Source organism: Pan troglodytes, chromosome 13, assembly GCF_028858775.2.
Source record: "Pan troglodytes isolate AG18354 chromosome 13, NHGRI_mPanTro3-v2.0_pri, whole genome shotgun sequence".
Taxonomy (NCBI): Eukaryota; Metazoa; Chordata; class Mammalia; order Primates; family Hominidae; genus Pan; species Pan troglodytes.
In genome coordinates, this window is record NC_072411.2 from 93,851,126 (window position 1) to 93,875,803 (window position 24,678).

Here is a 24,678-nt window from a genome sequence, read left to right on the forward strand (position 1 = left end):
GTCTCAAGGAGTTGTCAAGGACATTGTGGAGTTGGGATTTAAAATATTATCTAAGGATAATGTGTTTCTTTTTTTATTTAATTTTTTCGTATTTATAAAACATTTGTTATATAGTAATACACCAGTGATCCTTACTGTGTTAGTCCATTCTCATACTATTGTAAACAACTGCCGGAGACTGAATAATTTATAAAAGACAGAGATTTAACTGACTGACAGTTCCGCATGGCTGGGAGGCCTCAGGAAACTTACAATCATGGCGGAAGGGGAAGCAAACACATCCTTCTCCCCATGGTGGCAAGGAGAATTGCCAAGCAAAGATGGAAAAGCCCCTCATAAAATCATCAGATCTCATGAGACCTCACCCACTAGCATGAGAACAGCAGTATGGGGGTAACTGCCCCCATGATTCAATTACCTCCCACTGGGTCCCTCCCGCGACACACGGGGATTATGGGAACTACAATTCAAGATGAGATTTGGATGGGGACACAGCAAAACCATATCACTTATCACTTCACAAAAGAACTAAAACACAAAATAACAAAAATAAAATCCCAACCTGAATACATTCTCAACCTAGCATGAATCAGGGTTACCTGTTCTGATAGCATCAATGTAATTTAGATTATTAAATAATTAACAATAATTTTATTTTGCCAATCACAGTTGAAGAACTTTTATCCTTAGTCCAATACATATGTATATACACACACACACACACACATATATACACATATATATGTGTGTGTGTGTATACATATGTATATACATATATACACATATATATGTGTGTGTGTGCTAAATAAAGCTTGTTGATAAAGACTTATCATTTATTTTTCGAGACATTTTGACAAATCAGATGAATACACACCCACATGGCTTAAAATAGACCAATCACGGGCCTAAAATATAGCATGTGTTTTCTTTGATTTTTTAATGTATTTTCATAGGAAGTTTTCTTCCAGGGAAACCGTGAGTTTATTAAACTGGAGGTTCTCTTTCTGTTGTTGGTAGCAGCTGGGGACAGTGGTCATGACTAAGAGGGAATGAGAAGCATTATTTTAAGTGAGGACAGTTTAATCATGCTGACTGATGAACGCATCCTGCAATTTAGAACAATTTGTCCTTTCTATGCAAGTCTGCATCATCATTTGCTGTTGCTCTTATTATAAATATATTAAGGACATAAGGATGCTGGGAACTACTTATTTTGGGGGAGCAGTCTTATAAAATTATTTATTGTTTGGCATCATGAATTCATGGAAAATTGAAAAGTGGACATGGCATTGTGAGTCATAGAGTGTCAATGACAAGGTTAAGAATAAGAGCTTTAATGTCAGAGAGACCTTGCTTTGAATTTAGGCCGCACTAGATAGGTCTGAAAAATTATCATTACCTTCACGCATCAGTTTTCTCATCTGTAAAATAGAGATATCAATAGTACTTTCCTCAAAAGGTACTTAAAGAAATTAAATGAAATAATCCACTAGAAGTAATTATGTTTGCTACAGTATTCCATGACAGATCAATACTATTAGATATCATTATCAAAGAACGTTTCTTGTTTTTTAAGAGATGAGCTCTTTTCATGATTGAATGGCCTTTTGAAAGTATAAGAGCAAGTAAAAAAAATACCTATTAGGTATGTGGAAGTAATCTCTGTACTGAATGTAGAGTCAAGAGATAGGAGGGAATACATAATTCTAGAAATCTTTTCCAATGAGACCATCAAAGGAAAGCAGTCATATATGGGCCAGAGTGGGAAAGGACATGAAACCTGAGATCTCAGGTGTGAATTTTTGTAGGCTGGCTTCGTACCATGCATGCATAGCTCCTGCATAAGTTGTTTGAATAATTATAAAGGTAATGAGATGTCAGTAAAACGAGTCAAGAAAGGTTCAAGTTAAAGTGATATGATCTTGAAAGCAGGCCCCTAAAGATTTTTTAAATTGTTGCCTTCTGAATATGATTTTATTCTAATAAGCTAATTAAAAGTGTAAAAATGAGCCTGAACATAGACTTATGTTTGACTCTTGTCTTATTTTTAAAAAATAAGTGCAGTGCTTTCTATTCCTCCCTCTTAAGATATAATTCCCAGCTAGGACACTTCAGGATAGATTGGTCAGGCTACTTCCATTAGCACGGCTATTCTTCCCATTGCAGGTGTGGGCCTGATCTATACACCTCTGAATTAATGGAGCCTCACTCCCTGTCACACAGGCAACTTGCCAAGTGGACTTCTTCTCTCCCTCAGCTCTGCAGAGGGCACTGCTGAATGCCTGTGAGTAGGCATGCTTAATTAAGTAGGGGTCCTTACTTTTAATAATGTTCTATTTTTAATTCTGAAATATTCTTAATTCTAAGGACAAGTCCACTCTTAAAAGGATCTGGACTGCAGGCTAAAAATGGTTTTTGGTGAATTTATTAGCCATTATTTAGGCTGAAAATAATCTGTTTTGTAAATCAGGAGAACTTGAACAATTACCCAGAGGTACCCTGAGCAAGTATCACATTGGGTCTGAACAGATTGCTGCTTTTTCTTTTTCTCCCCAGTGCTTCATATTACCTTTATGCCTCTAAGAGTGTGCTTAACTATAAAAGAGGCAATATAAACACGAATCTATGCGACAATATGCTGCATGACCCAGATCAAAGGCACTCTGGCTTTCCCTGAATAAAGGCTTCATGACAAGCCATTGCAAGAAATACTTCAGGGCTTTATAAGCCTAATTAGAATTTCATTAACTTAATCATAAATTACCCCTGGCTCAGGTCGGCTTGTTACCTTTTCCCTCTCAGTTCAGATTTTGACCCATGGGTTTCCTGTTTAATGTGGCAGCTGCTGAGATTCTATGTGAAGGATAGGCTTGAAATGCACGCAGTCAAGGGGCTATCTTTCTCAGTCTGTTTGAAGTGCACCTGGAAATTGCAGGCTTAGCAGGAAGAGAAAAAGCTCAAATGCCCACAGATACTGCAGCTTGAAGTGGTAAATGGACCGCACTCTAAGGGAACATGGAGATATGCTGCCGCTGCACCAAGGCCGCTTTGGTCTTAGACAAATTCAGATCTCATTTAAAAAGACTTCATGTTCCTGATCTAAGTTTTAAGATTCACTTAGAATTTAAATCAGGCAACAGATAAAAATCAAAAGTTTGAAATGTCACACATAAACTTATCAGCTTATGGAAATGGAAGAATACTGAGGAAGCTACAGCTGGACTGTTGGCCAGTAGCTGTGAGAGTTATGTGCTGCTCAAAGGCATGAATCCTGTATCACTTAAGACAATCTGCTGGCTGCTATAAGTTTGACAGTTCGAGGCACATTGTAAATTCACCTGAATCTGATTTATGTGCGTGCAAACACTATAATGAGAAAAATTACTACAACTGTTAGTGGGAGATGCTATCTGAATGGGTGCCAAGATGCTGGCTGATTGTTGGTGCAATGCCAAGCTTTTTAAAAATATATGTATATGTATTCTTTCAAATCACAAAATTGCTTTGCCTGAGGGTCAATTTATAAATGCCTATGGAGTGTTTTTTATTTAACGTAGATAAATCATTCTGCATTTTAAATTGTTCAGGGTTTTAATTGGCAATATGTATGACATCTTATCTTGTTTAGTTTGATCTGGTTTTCTTCGCAGCCAAGGGCACAAGAGTTGACTGTCTCTGATAACAGTTATAAAAATGCCTTGATACTTATCTATACATTGCCTTAAAAAATACAACAGTATTTTTTTAAGTTGTTGGTGCAAGTGACTGAAATTCTTGAAAGATTTTTATTTCCTTTAGTGTTCATATCTTGATGACTTCAGTTGGAATTCTAATTGCACTTAATTTCTGCCTCTTCACCCATCTGGAACATATCATGGCCCTAGACCAAGAGTTCTTAAACTATTTAATTTCTCTAGCTCTTGAAGGAAAAGCCCATTTACTTTTACAATTCTCTTATGAGGTTATGGGAATGGGTTCTTTAAAAATAAAGATTTTCGAGAAAATCTTTAAACTTTTTTGAAAAAAAAATACAGTTTATTTTAACTTTGGAAAACCTGAGGGAAATCTTGTTGAACTCTAGATGCATAACTCAATCCAGGATGGTGAGAACTACCTGGCCATCTCTGGAGTGTTTTCTTTTTAGAGCCAAATAAGTCCTTGCTCAAGGTAGGGGAGAGAGTCTATCACTTCTGGTTTCATGAGTCCTGAGATTACTTTTTGTAATTATCTCAAACTAGCATTATAGTTCAGCATCAGGCCATTTCTCTCTGTCCTACAATATCACCCTGATAGGTCCAGCTAAACCCAGAGGCCCGAAATATTCCTCTTCTTCTAATGTAAGCATGGCTGGGAAGAAGGGCAAACAACTGGGGCCTCAGACAAAGAAAAAGAATAATAAGGTAACTGGCATTCCAAACCCGTTTAATGTAATCAGGCCAGAATTGATCTTTCAATCCAACATTCAAACCCCAAATTTATACTGAGTGCATACTACATTCAAGATACTATATGAGGTATTGTGTTGTCAGGAAAAATTCTGAGAGACTGAATGGGCCCAAAAAGTCGGGGAGGGTTGGGTGGGAGAGGGAGAAAGAGAATTTGCTGTGTCTAGCATGACCTTCTGGGATATCTCTGATTTTCATTGTCTTTCTGCTATTTTATGATGCTGTAAGTTGTATAAAAAAAAGGATAATAATGCAAATGATTCTTGTCCATGGAAAGGTAAATTAATTGTGTCTGGTGGGAAGAAATTGATTATAGCTCAGTGAATAGATCTGTTAGGCATCTACTTGTAAATTTATTTCGGAATTCCTTAACTGATTATATGGTTGGTACTTTAAATTATCCTCCGAATGGGTTATAACATCTTACTAGTCCCCTCACTCATTATTGTACTAAATAAAATATTTGACATGTGTTCATTTTGCATTTGTATAAAGGTCATGATTATCCCTCTTTTAAACATTGTCTTTGACAATTAAAAAATGACTCATACTTGCTCTTAAATTATTTGGTTTTTAATTGGGAAAATAAGATATATAACTACAAACAGATACACAGTTCTGAGCTCTGTCAGTCAATGAGGTTGGTGTTACTACATTTTTTCAGAGGGAGGGGAGATCATCCTAATCAATAACTATTGTACTTATTATTCTTTCATTTCCTTTAACTAGTTGATTACTATTTGAAAGCAAGAAAATTCATGTGAAAAGATAAAAGAATAAAATTATAGGCTACTGTAGCCCAGAGAATGTTTTAAAAACACATTTTTGACAAGATTTTTTAATTATCAAAATAATAATATTATTTGGGAAATAATAAATCATAGAAAATAATAAAATTTGGAAACCATGGAAAAGTAGAGAAAATAAAAACAGTAACCCACAGTTTTACTAAGCAATGTGACCAATGTGGTATCTTTTCATCCAGATTTTCTATGCTTAGTTTTGTTGTTACTTGTTTTTGTTTCAGCTCAGTTTGGTTGGTTGGTTTGTTTCTCTTGCACAGTACATGTAGGCTGAATAATCCCCCTTCCCCTGCTTAGATATCCACATCCTAATCCCTAATTCATGGAATTTGTGAATATATACAATTACATGGCAAAGTAGAATCAAGGCTGCAGATGAAATAAAGGTTGCTGATCAGCTAACTTTAAAACAGGGAGAGTATACTGGATTATTCAGGTGGGCCCAATGTAGTCATAAGAAAATGTGGCACATATACACTATGGAATACTCTGCAGCCATAAAAAAGGATGAGTTCGTGTCCTTTGCAGGGACATGGATGAAGCTGGAAACAATTATTCTCAGCAAACTATCACAAGGACAGAAAACCAAACACCACATGTTCTCATTCATAGGTGGGAACTGAACAATGAGATCACTTGGACGCAGGGCAGGGAACATCACACACTGAGGCCTGTTGTGGGGTGGGGGTTGGGGGAGGGATAGCATTAGGAGAAATACCTAATGTAAATGATGAGTTGATGGGTGCAACAAACCAACATGGCACATGTATACCTATGTATCAAACCTGCACGTTGTGCACATGTACCCTAGAACTTAAAGTATAATTAAAAAAAAAAAAAGTGGAAGAGAGAGGCAGAAAAGGGAGAACCAGACAGATGGCAGTACAAGAAGGACTCCATCTGTTGCTAGAGAAGAGAGCCACAAGCCAAGGAATGTAGACAGCTTCTAAAAGCTGGAAGTAGCGAGGCATTTGGGTTTTCCCCTAGAGCATGCAGGAGGAATGTAGTTTTGCTACATCTTGATTTTAGGTCACTGAGATGCATTTCAGACTTCTGACCTCCAGGGCTGTGAAATAATAGTTCATATTGTTTAAGCCTCTGAGTTTGTGGTAGTTTTTTTACAGCAGCAGTAGGAAACTAATGTAGTGCATGTATGTAGATTTTTTGTCTATAAAATTATATGCACCTATGTGTTATTTAAAACATTTTTCAAACATAATTTGTAATGATACCTAATCATTTACTTAATTGTTCTTTTATTATTTCCATTATTAAAATGATACTCCACTTCGTATCTTTGGGCATAAAGCTTTTTCTATATTTTACATTATTTTCCTAGGATAGAATCACTGTGTCAAAAGGTAGAAGTATGTTTAGAGCAAAAGGGTTGTGAAGAAAAGGCAGATTAAATGTTATAGAATTCATATTTCTGACCCATGAAGGATGTATTTTCAACTTTTACCAAACTCATTCAAAAGAACTGAGTAAATAATCCTTCCTGCCGCCTTTTCTACCCCCCTTAGTTGTCTAGTGTGTTACAATACAAAAACAAGATGAGGCAAATTCCAGAGATCTGGAATTATCTGGGTGAACATCCTGTAGACTCAGGTATAGAAAGCTGCAGAGTGGTGTCATTAATCTTAGAAATAAGTTAAGTGGCTAAAGTCCAGAATTTAGCAGAGCGCAATGAAGAAAAAAACGTTTCCTTCAAGTACATTAAGAGTGACAGTTTTATGCAATCAGGATTCATACATGACAGTGACCATCTTGGGATGGGGCCTCAGAGGCTAATGAGTACAACCTTCAGAATGCAAGAAGGTATTTTGAGGATAAACAAGTGATGCTGTATTTGGTACCATGGTTCAAGTGTTTGCTAATTTCTTACAATGAATAATTTAAGCTAAATGTTAGAACCAACTGTATTATTTTAAATATGTTATTATAATCAGCTGCAGTGTAACCCATCTGTAATTCTTACTCCATAGGGCAGGCTCAGTGATTCCCAATAAATTCTTTTATTGTCTTCCAAGGGTTATAATAATGAACCTCTACAGGTATTTTTATAGCTAGAATCTGACAGTGTTGACACACTTGACAACTGCAGTCATAATGCCTGTATCTGGAGCATGCAAACCAAGTAAATAATGCCTTCTGCCTCTTTCTTCTCCCATGTTCACATTAAATATTGCCTTTGTCTGGATGTACTACACAACACCCTAACACATCTTAAGCTTTGTACTTTCAGAGGCGAATTCTTGAACAAAGATAAAACGATGCAATCAGTTTGGGAGTAAAAAAGTGAAGCACTGTGTCAATTAGCTCTTTTCTGGATTCCCTAGATAACTAGGGGAAGGGAGGTTTTGAACTTTTAAGCCAAACAGTGAAATGAAGAAGCCATGATTTTTACATATGCAGGAAAAAAGTGAAACTGGGGAATAGAAATGAACTCAAAGGTCCAAGCATAGTGTTAATTATTATATTTTAATTTTTCAATTTATGTAAAGTTTCTCAGCTATCACTTTATTATCTCTTTAACTTATTTTACAGGTTCTTTAATGTAATATGCTATAAGAAGGTAGATCAGGACAAGTTGGACTGTTTATTAGTGGGTTTATGGGCTGGGAGATGATCTCATGTGAGACATTCCCCCAGGAATGATGCTCATCGTTAAACAGCAAGAGCTGGGTGGAAAATGTGTCATTCCAGGATGGAGTTGAACCTTAACTCTGCTGTGAAATGGTATAAAATTAGAAAAGGAGAGCATTAAGTGTTGACCTAGAAAGACTGAAGAAAGGTTATAACTTCATTAGAATACATTTTTTTTTGAATGGGGTAAATTTTATATGGGATTACAAGGAGGATGGGGACTATTATAGATATTTATTTAAACTATTGGGAGTAATAAGGAAGAACACTGAATAAAATGGCGACAATCGCCAGAAGTAGCTCTATTTATTTTCCCAGGGTAAAGACATTTGCTTGGAATAAAATGGATTTCTGAATAATCACTTTCATCCTAAATGAGTCTACCTGGGAAGAAAAAGCTATTAAGCCATCAATGTACCCCCTCCTCCTTCCTCACCTAGGTATTAGAACAAAATGTTTGCAAACCAATGACCTCATTTTCAGGTAAGGATTGTAAGTTAACAACCTTGCTTATGGAACCTCAATTTGCAAACATATTTCAAATATTTACCTAAATACTTAAGTCCCTAAAATGTCAATTGTTTGAAGATGAGATTTTGAGGACCATGAGGCTATATAAAGAAGTACATGATAAGGCTACTTTGGAGAGGTGAATTTGCAAAAAAAAAAAAAAAAAGTGTCTGAATTTGCAGTTGTTTCAACATTCAATTGTGTGAATAAATTAAGTATTCTAATTTCTTGTTCTTGCTTTGCATATGTAAATATGGTATTTTGTACTTGTGGAATTATTTAGATAATTGGAGAGTTGGATGCTGAGCTCAAATATCAAATCTTTCACATTTGGTTGAAAAAAGAGTCGGACAATTTTTTTCTTCTTTAGTTTTTTGAGTTTTGAGAAAAAGAGAGTCCTTTCGGTCAACTTATTTTGCTACCAACCTTTCAGAGAGAAATGGCAGTTTATGTGTGGAAATTAATGAGTCAAGGAGAAAACATAATTAGTGACTTAGAAAGGGAAAGTGAGATTAATGTGGAAAAACTCAAATGCATATGTGCCACACACTCTGCCACTGGGCAGCATCAGGGAACTGTGTGCTAAGGGGAAGTCTTAGGTCAGGTGTTGATTGACCATTGATTTATTCAATAAATATTTATTGAGCACCTAATATATAGCGGGCAGTCTGTTAAGTGCTGGTGATTCAGGAGTGAGTGAGACAGATGAAACTAGGGCCCAATGGAGAAGACCCAGAAAAATGATCATCGAAGGGTGTGGGCCCACTAGAGTGAATTGTAGTGTTGACCACGAGGTGAGTACACTTTTCATTTCCACCTCATTGGCTCCCTGTTAACTAGGGAAGTTTCTGAAAAGGTCTTATGGAACATTACATACCTCACAGTTTCCCTGGACCTTGCAAGGCAAGGGTTGGGTTGCAGACTATACTCAGAGAATGGCCCTTCTGAATACACAGCCACGTGCTGCATGATGACATTTCTATCAATGATAGACCACATATATGACGGTGGTCCCATAAGATTATGATGGGGCTAAGAAATTCCTATCATCTAGTGATGTAGTCATAGTAATGTCATAGCACAATTGCTTAATTTTAAAAATAAATTTAATGTATCCTAAGTGTACAGTGTTTATAAAATCTACAGTAGCGTACAGCAGTGTCTTAGGCCTTCACATTCACTTATCACTCACTGATTGACTCACCCAGAGGGACCTCCAGTCCTGCATACTTCATTCATGCTAAATACTGTAGACGGGCATATCATTTTTTATCTTTTACACTGTATTTTTACTGTCTCTTTTCTATGTTTAGATATGTCTAAATACATAAATAATTACTGTGTTATAATTACCTACATTTTCCAGCACAGTAATAGGCTATACAGGTTTGTAGCCTAGGAGGAATAGGCTATGCCACCATAGAGCCTAGGTGTATAGTAGCCATCCCATCTAGGTTTCTGTAAGTACACTATATGTTGTAAGAATATTTCGTTCTCACAACAACAAAATTACTAATGATGCATTCCTCAGAACGTATCCCTGTCATTAACTGATGCATGATTACTTTGGTGATCTAGGTTTTGTGTTTCTCAAGCAGGATCAGACCATTCATGTTGTTAACAAAGAGTTATTTAGCTTCTTCTGGGTTCCAGGAATGGTAAGGTTGCGACGGTGATGAATCATTCATAGACCCTGCTCTCATGGGTCTTCCAGGCTAGTGGGAGGGATAGATATTAATCAAATAGTCAAAGAAACAAAGATGTGATTACAAACTGCGATTCGAAGTATGAAGCTCTGCAAAAGCACAGAATGGAGTCTTTCATACCGTGCTGCGATCTGAAGGGATGGAGAGAGTTTAGTAGGGGAGCGGGAGGGAGACGCACATTCCAGAAAAAGGCCCGTTTATGACAATTCCTGGGATTGGGGAGGAATAAGGCCGTTACGGCTGGACTGCAAAGAATTTAACAAAAGAGACAAGATTATGGTCAGGGAACATAGATACAAACAGATGGAATCCTGCTGATGCTAGCTGGGTGGCTGGAGATTTCTAGCAAGCACAGAGAAGCTCTCTGCTTCTAGTCAAGAAAGGGGCTATGCAGGAACATTAGATAACTTGTTTTTTCAAAGTTAGGTTAACATTAGACAAATTTACTGAATGGGAGTATTTTGTTGTAATACTTTAAATCCAAATGGAGTATGATACTATTATGAAATACCAACATGCCATTTAGGAGTTCATCTACATCTAGTCATTTTCTGTATGTCATGGGCATTAAGGTGTGATCTGATAACACATTTCTTACAATCTAGCACAGTGCCTGCCTGGAGTAGGCACTAAAACATTTTTCTGGTAGATTAAGTTTAATTTAATCACAATAATGATTACCCTGTAGTCTAAAACCTAATGAAAACCTTTATGTAAGGGGGACAGAATAAGGAAGACAAAAGGAGGCCATAACTAAATAATTTACATATGCATCCCAAAGGCTGAGTTGCACAAGTCCTGGAGAAAGGATTTTTTTTTTTTAATTACTGAAATTTTGGGACAATTCAGAGGCATTTTCTTATGTTAAATCTTGAGACTTTATGATTGTGAGAATTTTATCTGCATAATCTACCTGCAAAACGTGCATCTTATCTGACAAAAAGCTTCAAACTCATTAGAAGAGGGAGTCGTATATGTTTTCATGAGTGTGTTGGACTGTAAGCTCTGGTATCAAGACTTGTATTCTGATTTAATAAATCCACTTCTAGTTTTGGTTGGATAGAATATTTCTGCTTATCTTGATTGCATTTATAACGGCAATTTTCAAACAAGAGTCCATATAAACCTGGGGGTACACAGACTTTCTAGGAGCTACAAGGTCATGGATACCTTTAAGGGAACCAATGGCCAAATCCCCAGCTTGTATGCGTGCTATGGTTTAAATGTGTCCCCTCCAAAATTCAGGTGTTGCCAATGCAACAGTATGGAGGGTTGAGACCACTAAAAGGTGATGAGGTCATGAGGGCTTTTCCTTCATTAATGGGATAAAGGCCATTGTGAAAGAGGCTTCAGGCAGTCCTCAGCTGGCTCTTCAGCTCTTCTTCTAGGTAAGCCCACAGCATTCTGCTCCTCTGGAGGATGCAGCCTTGATCTCGTACCTCCCAGATTAAAGAAGCGTGAGAAATACATGTATGTTCTTGTTAAATGACCCAATCTACAATATTTTGTTGTGGTAGCACAGACTAAGACAATGTGTATGTTTTCCTAACACTAATCTTCTGGACAGAATGACTGTGGTGGGCCAGTTTTCCTACCCCACTTCCCCTTTTATAATCACTCTCCTCTATTCTCTATAAGAAAATTACATCTGTCACCCATCTCTAATCTTACCATGGTGTACAGTGCTGGTATTTGAGATTGCATCATTCCCATAAAAGTGAAAGCTTTGATGAGAATTACTGAAACATGATACATCTTATTTTCATATTCTGGTAACAAACTCATGTCTTTCTGTCTCAGTCTATCTAAAAATGAATTTGAATTCATAGGTAAGGAAGTACAAGATGGAATTTAGTGGTGTTTCTTAAAAATAGACAAGGAAGCTAGACATTTTCTGTTAGTAAGTCTGACTTGGTTGATTGGTTTGACAGTGAAGACAAGGTTTGCCAATTAGTTCCGTTGACATTTTCTATAAGCTTAACGAATGAAATTTTCAGCCCCAAGATTTTTGAAAAATATACATTTGATGCATATGTTAATATATAAATAATCATAATCATTTAAACTTACAGTAAAAGTTTCAGAAGTCAAACTTAATGATATGAGAAGGGATACATAGTTTTTCAAAAAGTCATGGATTTGAAATATTAGCTGATAGGAAGAAGAAAAAGTGTGGTGGCTCAGTGAATGAAAAGGACTATCCCAATTATCTCACTAGGAAAATGACTTCATGTTAATTAAATAATTTAAACATTAAGAAAACAGGTTTCCTGGAGAATGATTGTATATACATTTATAAATAAGTAAATACACGCACACATACACACACACACACACTTCCCACTGTTGTTCTGAGGGCAAGTGTTGGATTTGTAGTTTTTTCATTGACACTCTCCTCTTCTTATAGGGGAGCATAGGTTATGATGATCAGCAAAGTAGTCTTCTAGACACTGAGAAACAAATCTGTCATTCCAATTTTTAAACACTCTGAAGTCAGGGCCAAGATAAAATAATGTTTTGACCCTAGATTTATTATTCAAAAGTCTATTTTCTCATTAGAAAAGTAATATTTGTTTCAGAAAATTTTGAAAATAGCAAAAATTATAAGGAAAACAAAGTCAAAACCAGCAATATATTATTGTTTAGCTGTATACAGATACTCTTCAATTTATGATAGGCTTATTTCTGTAAGTTGAAGAGTATTTGTTTTTGGGAAATAAACTCATCGAAGTTGAGAATATCATAAATTGAAAATGTATTTAATGCACTGAACCTACTGAACATTGCAGCTTATCCAAAGCTACCTTAAATGTGTGCAGAACACATACATTGGCCTACAGTTGGATAAAATCATCTACTGAAAACCCTATTTTATAATAAAGTGTTGAATATCCCATCTAAGAGTATTGTATTGCATACCATTAGCCTGAGAAAAGATCAAGATTCCAGTTTCAAAGTATGGTTTCTACTGAATGCATATTGATTTTGTACCAATATAATGTCAAAAAATCATAAGTCAAACTATTATAAATTGGGGACCATCTGTATCTTTCTGTTCATTTTTCTATGTATAGAAATTTATTTCTTTTTATTAGAAATAAATTTTATTTATTTCTAATTTATTATTTATTTATTTATTTATTCATTAGAAATAAATAAAACTGTTACATTAGAACCTTACTGTGACAGTTTGTAACTACTTTTAAATTTTATCAACATATTCTTATCATTTCACTGTTTCATTAAATGTTTTTTATGACATCATTCCTAATGATTGAATAGTATTCCATTAGGAGGAGCAACATAATTAATTAACTCTACATTTTTCATACTTGAGCAAATGTATGGATCCTTTTCAAAAGAAAGATAAATTTTCATGCTCCCTCCAGGCTTGATTTATGTTATTTTCATTATGTTTTTCCCCCGCTATGTAGAAATATAAAATTAGAATAAATTTTTTTATGATGTTAACAACTACAAAACCAATACAAATTTATGTTTAAATTTTGACATAAAATTAATATAAGTGAAATGTCAACAGTTACTTAAAGTGATAGCTGATATTTAATAGTAGGATGATAAGTGTTTTATATTTTCTTGGCGTGCTTCATTTGATTTTGAGCCTGATGGACTATCATTTCAGTCATCTTGAATATAATAATATTTTTCTTCTACAATAAACTTATTTTAAGCCAATGATTCATTGTTTTTATGGATCAATCAGTTTAACAGTGCACCTCAAAAGTACAGTACCATCAAAAGTTTAAACAAAAATTCTTAACTACTAAACTTAATCTTGTTAGATTCAAAAATAGCTCCTCACAGTGTAAATATGACATTGACAGCTATTTTCTAAGTGATAATTCAGCTCTCCCACAACTGCTGTGGCCTCCTTGTTCTCTAGGAGGTTTGCCTTTCCTTGGCACTATTGTGACTATAAGTGCAAACACAAACTTGGCATCAAAATCATAGCAGAGCTGAGGTGGTCTACCAGATCATCCAGAATATCTTTACATTGACATTCTTTAGATTATTTTCAACATAAAGACACTAGATTAAAAAAGGAAACCTAGGCAATACCATTCAGGACACAGTCATTGGCAAAAACTTCATGAATAAAAGACCAAAAGCAATGGCAACAAAAGCCAAAATAGACAAATGGGATCTGATTAAACTAAAGAGCTTCTGCACACAGCAAAAGAAACTATCATCAGAGTGAACAGGCAACCTACAGAATGAGAGAAAATTTTTGCAATCTGTCCATTTGACAAAGGGCTAATATCCAGAATCTACAAAGAACTTAGACAAATTTACAAGAAAAAAAGAACCCCATCAAAAAGTGGGCAAAGGATATGAACAGAGACTTTTGAAAAGAAGACATTTGTGCAGCCAACAAACATGAAAAAAAGCCCATCATCACTGGTCATTAGAGAAATGCAAATCAAAACCACAATGAGATACCATCTCACGCCAGTTAGAATGGCGATCATTAAAAAGTCAGGAAACAACAGATGCTGGAGAGGATGTGGAGAAATAGGAATGCTTTTACACTGTTGGTGGGAGTGTAAATTAGTTCAACCATTGTGGAAGACAGTGTGTGTGGTGATTCCTCAAGGATCTAGAACTAGAAATATCATTTGACCCAGCAATCCCATTACTGGGTATATACCTGAGGATTATAAATCATTCTACTATAAAGACACAGGCACATGTATGTTTATTGTGGCACTATTCACAATAGCAAAGACTTGGAACCAACCCAAATGCCCATCAATGAAAGACTGGATAAAGAAAATGTGGCACATATACACCATGGAATACTATGCAGCCATAAAAAGGATGAGTTCATGTCCTTTGCAGAGACATGGATGAAGCTGGAAACCATCATTCTCAACAAACTAACACAAGAACAGAAAACCAAACACCACATGTTCTCACTCATAAGTGGGAGCTGAACAATGAGAACACATGGACACAGGTACGGGAACATCACACACCAGGGCCTGTCAGGGGGGCCGGGTTAGGGGAGGGATAGCATTAGGAGAAATACCTAATATAGGTGACGAGTTGATGGGTGCAGCAAACCACCATGGCACGTGTATGCCTATGTAACAAACGTGCATGTTCTGTACATGTACACCAGAACTTAAAGTACAAAAAAAAAAAAGAATTAAAAAAATAAAAAATAAAAAAGACCGTCTTTTATAACTCAGACCCTTAAGAATAAGGCTTTTGGAGTCCTCAGTTGCTTAGAACAATACAAAATTTATTATCTTATAGTTCTAGAGGTCAGAAGTCCTAAAATCAGTGTGTCAGTATGGCCATGTTCCTTTTAGAGTCTCTAGGGGGGAAAGCCTGTTTCCTTTTCCAACTTCTAGAGCCTGCCTGCATTCCTTGGCACATGGGCCCTTCTTCCACCTTCAAAGAGCATCACATCAAACTCTGCTTCCATTGTCCCATCACCTTCTATGACTTGGACTCATTTGCCTTCCGCTTATAAGGACTCTTGTGATTTCACTGGGCTCACCCAGGTAGTTCAGCCTAATCCTTCCATCTCTAGATCCTTAGCTTAATCACATCTGCAAAGTACTTTCAACCAAGTAAGGTAATATATTCACAGGTTCCAGGGATAAGGACATGGACATCTTTGGGGAGGCCATTTTTCAGCCTACCACATCCGAATGCTAAAAACTTCTCTTATAAATAACGCTATGATGTTGTATATAAATTAAATAAAAAAGCTGTGATGTTGTATGTTGTATTCATTAGCCATGATTATTCTTTTAGGACAAAAGTCTAATGCTAGAATGTACCAACCACAAGATATATACATTAAAAAAAAGACTTTTAATAAACAATGCCAAATTACCCTCTAGAAGGGTTACTTTGAATTACACTTTTGATAGTAGTGCATAGTTGCTTGACCGCATTGGTATTATTTGTTAAAAATCCTTTGCTATTTGATAGGAAAAAAATTCATTGTTATTTTACTTTTGAGTAATTTGCTGTTAGTTATTTTGATGATATTGAACATTTAAAAATATATTCACTGGTTATTACAAACAAAAATAATTTAGATGGAAATTTTATTCAGGGCTCTACTGCTTTATAGGGTTTACTTTGTAATGTAGAAATCTCCTAACCTGTAAGTTGTCTGCTTCTAAAATTACAGCATCAGGAGGAAAATGTAGAATGCCTTTGAACTAAAGTTCCCATCTCAGAGTGTTTAGGAGAGTGAACTAATTGTTTAAACAGATGCAAGGATGATACTGTTCAGGATGAAATAACTGTTCAGTGTGTTTTGTGTATATAGTTGTTATGCTCTTCTAACAGGGATAGCCTGTTCAATTATAGATGTGTGCCCAAGTTAGAGCATGTCACTTGTTTCTGCTACACTAGGCGTGGTCTTTCTGGGGAAAACATCTTATGATAAATTTACATTATTGCTAAATAAGAACTAAATATTTTATCTGAGAGCAATTATCATCTAATTCTTGTCATGAAAATATTAGCCGCAGGAAAATTTTCTTAATAGATAAAAATTGAAGGATTTTTATAAATTGTTTTATTACACAACTATTACATACTCATTCAATAAAGAATTTTCATTGCAGATCATCGGAAGAAACAAAAACAAGCTGTGGTGAAGAAGAAACGTTTTCTAAAGCCTCTTTTATCCCCAGGATGGTTGAGAAGTCAGAGGCCTGCAATGCTAGGAAGAGAGGATCTAAAATGGTAAGATTAAACACATAATATAAAATGGGTAGGGGTGTATAGGTGGCTATATTTTGTTTGCCTATACTCTATCTTTTCTCCCTCCAAAGCATCACTTGTTGCTGAGTTAGGGAATCCAGAAACAATGCAAGGCAAGCCTTGAGAAAAATCATGCAAAATATTGCTTTCAGAGTTTGGAGAGGCAACAATATCCTTTCTTCTTTGCTCAGTCCCGCTGGGGCTTTGCTTTCCTTGAAGAAGATGCGTCAGTGGTTTTCTTTCTTTAAGATATCTAGGAGGAGGCTGTTTTTAGCTGAGAGCTGCTGCTTTGCCTATCACTGCAGTGTCGTGTAGGATGCCTGGTAGAGAAGGCAGCTGGAGAGGAGGAAGTCGGAAAGTGAATGCCTGTAAAGAAAGAGCTCAGGAATAAAAAGAGAATATGCTAGGCTGTGCGCACCCAGCAGGTGCAGCTTTCAGGCGTGGCAGAACAGGGTGGGTGCCTTTGGCAATCTCTAGTCTCTTGGGATCTTTTATTTGTTTGGTATTCTAAGAAGATCTGACTTATTTGTACCATTTCAATGATATTGTGCGGTTAATATGTTTCCTGGTGCATAGTAATTAACATCAGGCTCTGCAGAATGGAATATTCCAGGACTTAGAGAATGCTGGACATTTTATGGGCTGCAGCCAGCAGATGGTGATAGCGTACCACAAAAAAGCCAATGAAGCGGGCTTGGTGAAGCTGGGAGGTTCAGTTTTGTTTTGCTTTGTTATTTAAGCTTGACAATACCCATCTATATATCCTGTGGGTGCACAGTGTTTGAGCCCAGTCTGATCTTAAACTTGTTTTATGATGATATCATTATTTTTTACTGCTACAAATTAACTGTCGGTTTCAATCTACCCCATGTTTCAGCTGCCTTCAGGGATCATCTTGTCAGTTATGCAGCTTTCCAATTTTATGGCTGAGATCAAGAATGATTCCTTAAAGGCACATGGGAAACACAGTGAAATGTGGGAGAGTGGATGTGAGCTCTGCTACATGGCCGATATTATAGGTGCACAGGAAAGATAGATAAGGGCAAACCACTAAGGCCCCAATTCAGTTTGAAATTTGACTGTCTTGACATTTACTTAGGTGCAATCATTTATCTAGATATTGATGGTGACCTACTATCACTGGAATAAAATGGAGCTAGAGGAGTTTCAGTATTATTTTACAGAGTTGTGTTCAAACATGTGAGAATGTAAGGACTTGTGGGCACACCAATATTTTCAGGTCCACAGGAAATTCTTTCACCAGGACATAGAGTCATTCATTCATTCTTTCTTGTGTCCAATGCTTCTTGAGTGCTTATTGGGTGCTTATCCTTGTTCCACGCGCTAGGAAGTCCTTGCAGACTTACCTTACAGGAACTCCTCGTTGCTGCCTATCTTTTCTTGAAGTGTAAGGGCGAAAGGAGGTTAGGATCCCCTTTATAGAGAGCTGGCAGAGCACCATTGATTGATGATAAACTTGAAGGAGAAAAGGGTCATATTCTAGTTTGCTCCAGTCAAAGATTTCCATCAGGAATAGACTGTTGTAAATCTGCTGCTGAATTCTGCTACTGGCCGGCATACTGTCCAAAGATGTACTGAGAGACATTGGGAAATCCCAAAAGTCAGTTAAAAAGGTCAGGCTATTCTTCAAATGTTAGTTGGACAAAGTAAGCATGGGTTCAAGCCCCCTGTCAAATCATCTGCAGTCTACAAATAGCTTATTTTACCAGCTTCCTAATGTGGTATCTTCTTCTAGAACTTGGCGAGTTTTATCAGAATTAAGTAACGATGGTTCCTCTATAGCCTGCCCATTATGAGCCAGGTCCTTTCCAGGTATTATTTTAATCTTTATGACACTCATTCAAGCTGGGCATTATTATACTGTTTTGATATATAAGATAACTGAAGCTTAAAGAAGTTGATTAATTTGCCAAGTATGTAGCCAAGTTGGGAATTAAACCAAGGTCTGTCCATGCCCCTCCAACTATGCCATACTCCCTCTCTTTTGAAGAATTGTTTGCTATAACATTGTTTCATTGGCCAGAACAAGTATGGAAGGGAAATAAAGGAAGCAGTCCCAGGATTTGTGCTGAGAGAGGCTGACATCTGTAAGGGGATCAGGCAGAAGATATAATATGCAGGAACCCAGAAGTGTCCCATCATTTGGTCTGCAGGGCTTTGGAATATTGGGAAACAAAATCATCAGAATTTTCTGGGAGGTGGGTGGTTAGCCTGCAGAAATAGGGTGTCTTGTTCCAAACAGAGGCTTCAGAGCATCAGACAGACTGTGGAGTTAAAAGACGAGAAGCAAAGTGCAATTAGAACTGCCATACCAGGAAAACCTTTGCTTGAATGCAGGCTATAAAAGATGGATAGCGATGCATTGGTCTTTTCAGCTCCACTCTCAGGCAGGGATAACAACATGACTGGCAGCAGCATTTTGAAACACAGACAGCCACCACCACTGATATTTATTTATAGAGAGAAAGTGCGCGAGGTGGGATAAATGCACAGAAACACTTTGAACACTAAGCGCAGTGCAAATGGGCTCACTATTGATTCTTAGTGGAAATGTTCATGTCTGCCTCATGAACAAATATTACTCCTGAGACCATCTTTAACAAAATATTTAGTCTGACCTCTCCAGACTGCATTTACAAACTCTTTTCTCTTTTCGTTGTGTTTTAGTCCTTTTCACCGTGATGTAAGTAGGCTCTCCAGCAGTCCCAGAAGACTTTCACAAGAGGAGTTTCAGACAACAGAAAATAAGCCTAAGTGATTGTGTGGTAGGTTCCATCAAAAGGTATCGTGGAAATACTATAGAAGAAGAATGAGAAATTATAGGAAGTTAACATAAAGGGACACGAGGGCACATCAGGGTGTAACATCAGCTGGTGTGGCAGATCTTGGAATGCCAGGAAGCAAAATTGTCAGACAGTGTCTGTGGGGTTTTTCACCCCCATCGTGGCTCCATTTCCACACATGTGTCATTAAGTCCATTGTGACTGGACACAGCCAAGTGAGGAGAACCACTTAGGAAACTTTAAGAATCCATTAGAACCATTAGATCTCTTCTGAGCTAGCCAGAATAATTAAATCTATGTCCAATTGGAGACTAGTGTAGCTGCCGATTTTACTTACCTTTCAAAATAATTGAGAGGAAATTCTTATGCAAGATTCACTCACAGATGCCTCCTAATGCATCTTTAAAACATTCTACTCATCTCCAGTCAAAAATGGCTTCTTATTTATGTTGCTGAAGGGCTTTTTTCAAAATGTACTGTGACTTTATTTTAGTAGTCTGTGAACTAAGGTTACCCATAGAATGGTTGGAAATTAAGCAGTTTGTGACTATAAGTGATGTAAAAAAAATCAAACTGGATATTTATTTGATTGCTCAAAGTTCTGAGTGCATTATCTAGATAGCTTGTCCATTTTTGTCTGGGTTAATGTCAGAAGTTTTCAATTGCAAGTCCCTCCAGAGCAGGACTGATGCCATCTCCATCAGTTTAAGAGCCCCAGGTTCCTCATCCAATAAGCATGTCTTGAGTGCCTATGATGAGACACAAGTTCTTGACCGGCACAGGGTGCTCTTGTCTGGAGATGGCAGTGAAGACATTTTTCTTCCTGCATAAATATGTGCAGGAAATCAAAGCTTTTTTTCTTGCAAACTTACCTTTCCCCTCTCCTGATCCTGTAGAAAGACAGGGAAAATGAGGCCTTTTTTTGTTTATTATTATTATTTTTAAATTTTGAGTATTCAATTCAAAGCTAAAGTTGAGGTACATATAAATGATAAATGGCTCTATGCTAAGGAGCTTGCCATTGTGTATATGGCTGTGTAGCAGACATTTGGCTGTGTTTGTTTTTTTTTCCCTTTTGCTTTAATCCCCTCATAGAAAACAAACATAAACTGGGCACGGTGGCTCACGCCTATAATCCCAGCACTTTGGGAGGCCGAGGCTGGTGGATCACCTGAGGTCGAGAGTTCGAGACCAGCCTGACCAACATGGTGAAACCCTGTCTCTACTAAAAATACAAAGTTATCCGGATGTGGTGCTGCATGTCTGTAGTCCCAGCTACTTGGGAGGCTGAGGCAGGAAAATCGTTTGAACCCAGGAGGCGGAGGTTGCAGTGAGCCGAGATCGCGCCATTGCACTCCAGCCTGGGCAACAAGAGGGAAACTCTGTCTCAAAACAAACAAACAAACAAAAACAAACAAACAAACACCATAATGCAGTCTCCCAGTTACTACACTTTCTCTACCATTGCTTCCCTTTTAACCTTTTAATTCTCCCACCAACAGCTTAGAGGCACTTTTGGCCATCTAGCAGCCTGAAGCCTGCAAACCCCATAGTATTTGCAGTCTATTTAGGGATAGACAGGACAGAACCCAAGGGCATCTATCAGTCTTGGGAGCCTCATATGTTCACAGATTTTCTCCATGGAAATGTGGGGGTTTTTTTTTTGTTTTTTTTTTTTTTTTTGAGACAGAGTCTTGCTCTATCACCCAGGCTGGAGTGCAATGGCGCAATCTCGGCTCACTGCAACCTCTGCCTCCTGGGTTCAAGCGATTTTCCTGCCTCAGCCTCCTGAGTAGTTGGGACTACAGGCACGTGCCACCACGCTGGGCTAATTTTTGTATTTTTAGTGGAGACAGGGTTTCAGGAAATGTTCTTGGTTCACCTATATGGAATCTAAAGTATTCGCCTCTTGATACAAATTATTTATATTTATAGAAAATTTATTGTATTTCTATACCCTCTAATCACCTATTCTGGAAAATGTTTCCAAAAGTAGAGAATGAAGTGTAGGAAAAAGCCCAGGGGACTAGAGATAAGACGCTACTTCAAAACTTTAAGGCTGGAGCAAGTCACTTTTATAAGTCTCAGAATTCCCACCAGTTAAAGTGGGAGTAATAATGCCTTTCTTAGCTTTGCTTAATAGAAAAGAAGTACAAATCACTTAAAATTCCAAGGTACATTGCAAGTGTATGGTTAGAAGAAAAAAAATAAAAACATTTATGAGGTTTCTTCTATATGTAACAAGCCATGCTAAGGTCATACTATTGTATAAGGAGAGAGCCTTATCTAAATATTCCTTACTGTGATTTTTGTACATAAACAGATCACCACAACCACAAGCAACAAGGCAGTATTGGTTTCACAGTTAAAACACTGGGTTTTAGGACGGGCAGACATGGGTCCAAATTCTAGCTCTGCCATTTTGTGATCTTGTTATTTAACTTCTCTATTTTCTCATTCATAAAACAAAGCTAATAATTTCTACTTCATGGTGTTTCAATAGAGATGAAATGAGACATGGTATGATATAGTATTGGGCACAACTTGAGGATAAAATGATTATTTAGGAACATGGGTACCCATCTACCACAAAAGGTAATTTCTCTTTGCTTTAAGTGAAATATTATGTCCTCACAAAAGCTGTAAATTCATGAGTTTTTTTTTTAATTTCATAATCATACCTTAATTTCACATGAGAGAAATCTAGTTTTAGCCAAGAACCTTTCCCACATCAAGTCTTTTCATGGAGAATTGAGGGTCTTCCTTCCCACTGTCTTCAAATTTGTGGCACCATCAGCCCATCAGCCTTTGTAGTAGCTACTAATTCTTAGACTCATGGTCTGCCACAAGCTGTTGGCCAAAAGGAACCCATGGGTGTCTGATTGCTGTGCTGCTTCTGCCACATCAGGTAGGGCTGAGTCCAATCACACTGAGTCCTTGGGGATGTGCTTACCAGGGAGGTGTTAAGGTTTACCACAAAAGCACATGGACTTTGAGCTAGACCACCTGCATTCAAATCTCAGCTTTGCCCATCTTTCCCTGCATGACCTTGAACAAATTACCCTTTTAAACCTCCACTTTTTCATTTAATGCGTGGATAATAGTAATAACCAACATTTATGTAAGCTCTTTCCCGGTGCCAGGTTCTGTGCCGGTGTTTTACATGCACTAACTGATTTAACTTTATAGCATCTTGTGAAGTAGGGATTTAGTATTTTTCAGTTTTCAAAAAAGAATTGTAGTAAAAAAATTTAAAATGAGATCTACCTCCTTAATACATTTTTAAGTGTACAACACATTATTGTTAACAATAGGCACAACACTGGAGGGCAGGTCTCTAGAACTGATTCATTTTGCGTAACTAAAACTCTACACCCATTGAACAATAATTCCTCATTTCTCCCTCCCTGAAGGTTTGGCAACCACTGTTCTTCTCTCTGTTTCTAGTCTGAATGTGACTATTCTAGATACTTTATGTAAGTCAAATAATATAATGTTTCTGTTTCTATGACTAGTTTATTTCACTTAGGATAATGTCCTCAAGATTCATCCATGTTATCAGAAGTGGCAGGATTTCCTTCTTTTTTTTTTTAAAGGCTGAATACTATTTTTATTGTATGTATATACCACACTTTAAAAAACCATTTATCCACCTATAGATGTTTAGGTTGTTTCTACATTTTGGCTTTGTGAATAATGCTGTAATGAAGTTGAGAATGTGGATATCTGTTCACGATCTTAAATTGAAATGAGGTGAGGATTATTTCTAACACCAATTTTACAGCTGAAAAAAAAAAACAACCAGAAGCATAGAGAGGTTAAATATATTTTTGCAGGGCACACAGCTAGCAATTGTTACAGCTGGGCTTCAGCCCCACTGACTGGTGTGGAGATTGTGTTCTGGAAGTGATAACACTTCACCCTAGCATTGGACTCTTAACAGTACCTGGCACCTGCAAATACAAAATAAATGTCAGCTAATTTTATTAGCAAGGAGGATGTGCCTCTGGCTTTAGTGCTTTTGCCCACCTAGCTTGCATTTTTTAAAAATTATATTTCTGAAGAGCTGAAACTCTTTGTTATGAGACTGAACTTAGGCTCGTTAAAGAGGTAAGTCTGTATTAATGTTAACTTAGAAAGTCAGTTCTAACCTCAGACTTCTAAAAATTCTGGCAAAATTCTAGTGGGAAGTTTTCCCCCACTTTTCATTTTCTACACCTTCTCTCTCCTTCTAACTGGCATTTCATAAATGTATTTACTGACCCCCACACCTAAATTCAAATATTAAAAGCAAAGCCTTATTCTCTTGTACCAAAAATAAAACCAAAGCTACCATTCACTCTTTCAAACTAGAATTCTAATCCTAGAGATGATGTATTAACTCTATCCAAACATGAACAAAACTGTCCTGACCCTCAGTATCCTCTCTGGAGAAGGTCAGAACGCAGTTGTGGCCACAAAAATCGCCACTGAGCCCCGATATAAATAGCAGTGAATTGGCCATGCAAAAACGGAGAGACTGAAGGGTCAATGAAGCTAATTATAACTTGAGGGTCTTGCCCGATTGTGGGAGGGCAGGGTCAGAAGCCTTGCAAAGCTGACATTTTACTCCCAGATGAGTCTACTTTTGGGAAACTATTTCTTTATGGATGTGTATACAGCCTAGGAATTAGAGGCGGATGCCAGAGGGAGCCTTGTAAGAGCTTACGGCTGTCCTGTAACGGGAAGTTAATCTGCCATTCTCCTCTTATCCTCTGGTTCCTGGTTTGTGATTTTTCACTGCAGCAAGTATTCTGCTTCTTCCCCTTCACAGAAAATGTGGCTTTTCTTATCTGTAAGGTGTCTCAATTTAGTGGAAAATAGAATTGAGTCCAGTGCCCACTCCCTGTTCCAGGACTGTTTTTTCTCAAAATAGGAAATATATAATGTGTAGGCTGGGTGGCTAGAATTAGGTTGAATCAGTACGAAACAGGGAGATTTGTTTGCTTCAGAAGAAAATCTCCCACTGCCT

At 37.1% G+C, this 24,678-nt stretch overlaps 1 non-coding gene across 1 annotated transcript in view; it reads left to right on the forward strand.

Annotated features, from left to right (window-relative positions):
• NABP1 (nucleic acid binding protein 1) overlaps positions 1–24,678 on the forward strand; it is a 117,775-nt gene that overhangs the window by 92,302 nt on the left and 795 nt on the right. Inside the window, exons 11-12 of the transcript XR_010149818.1 lie at positions 16,725–16,845; positions 19,552–19,649. This is a non-coding gene — a transcript (nucleic acid binding protein 1). The remainder of the gene's footprint in view (positions 1–16,724; positions 16,846–19,551; positions 19,650–24,678) is intronic.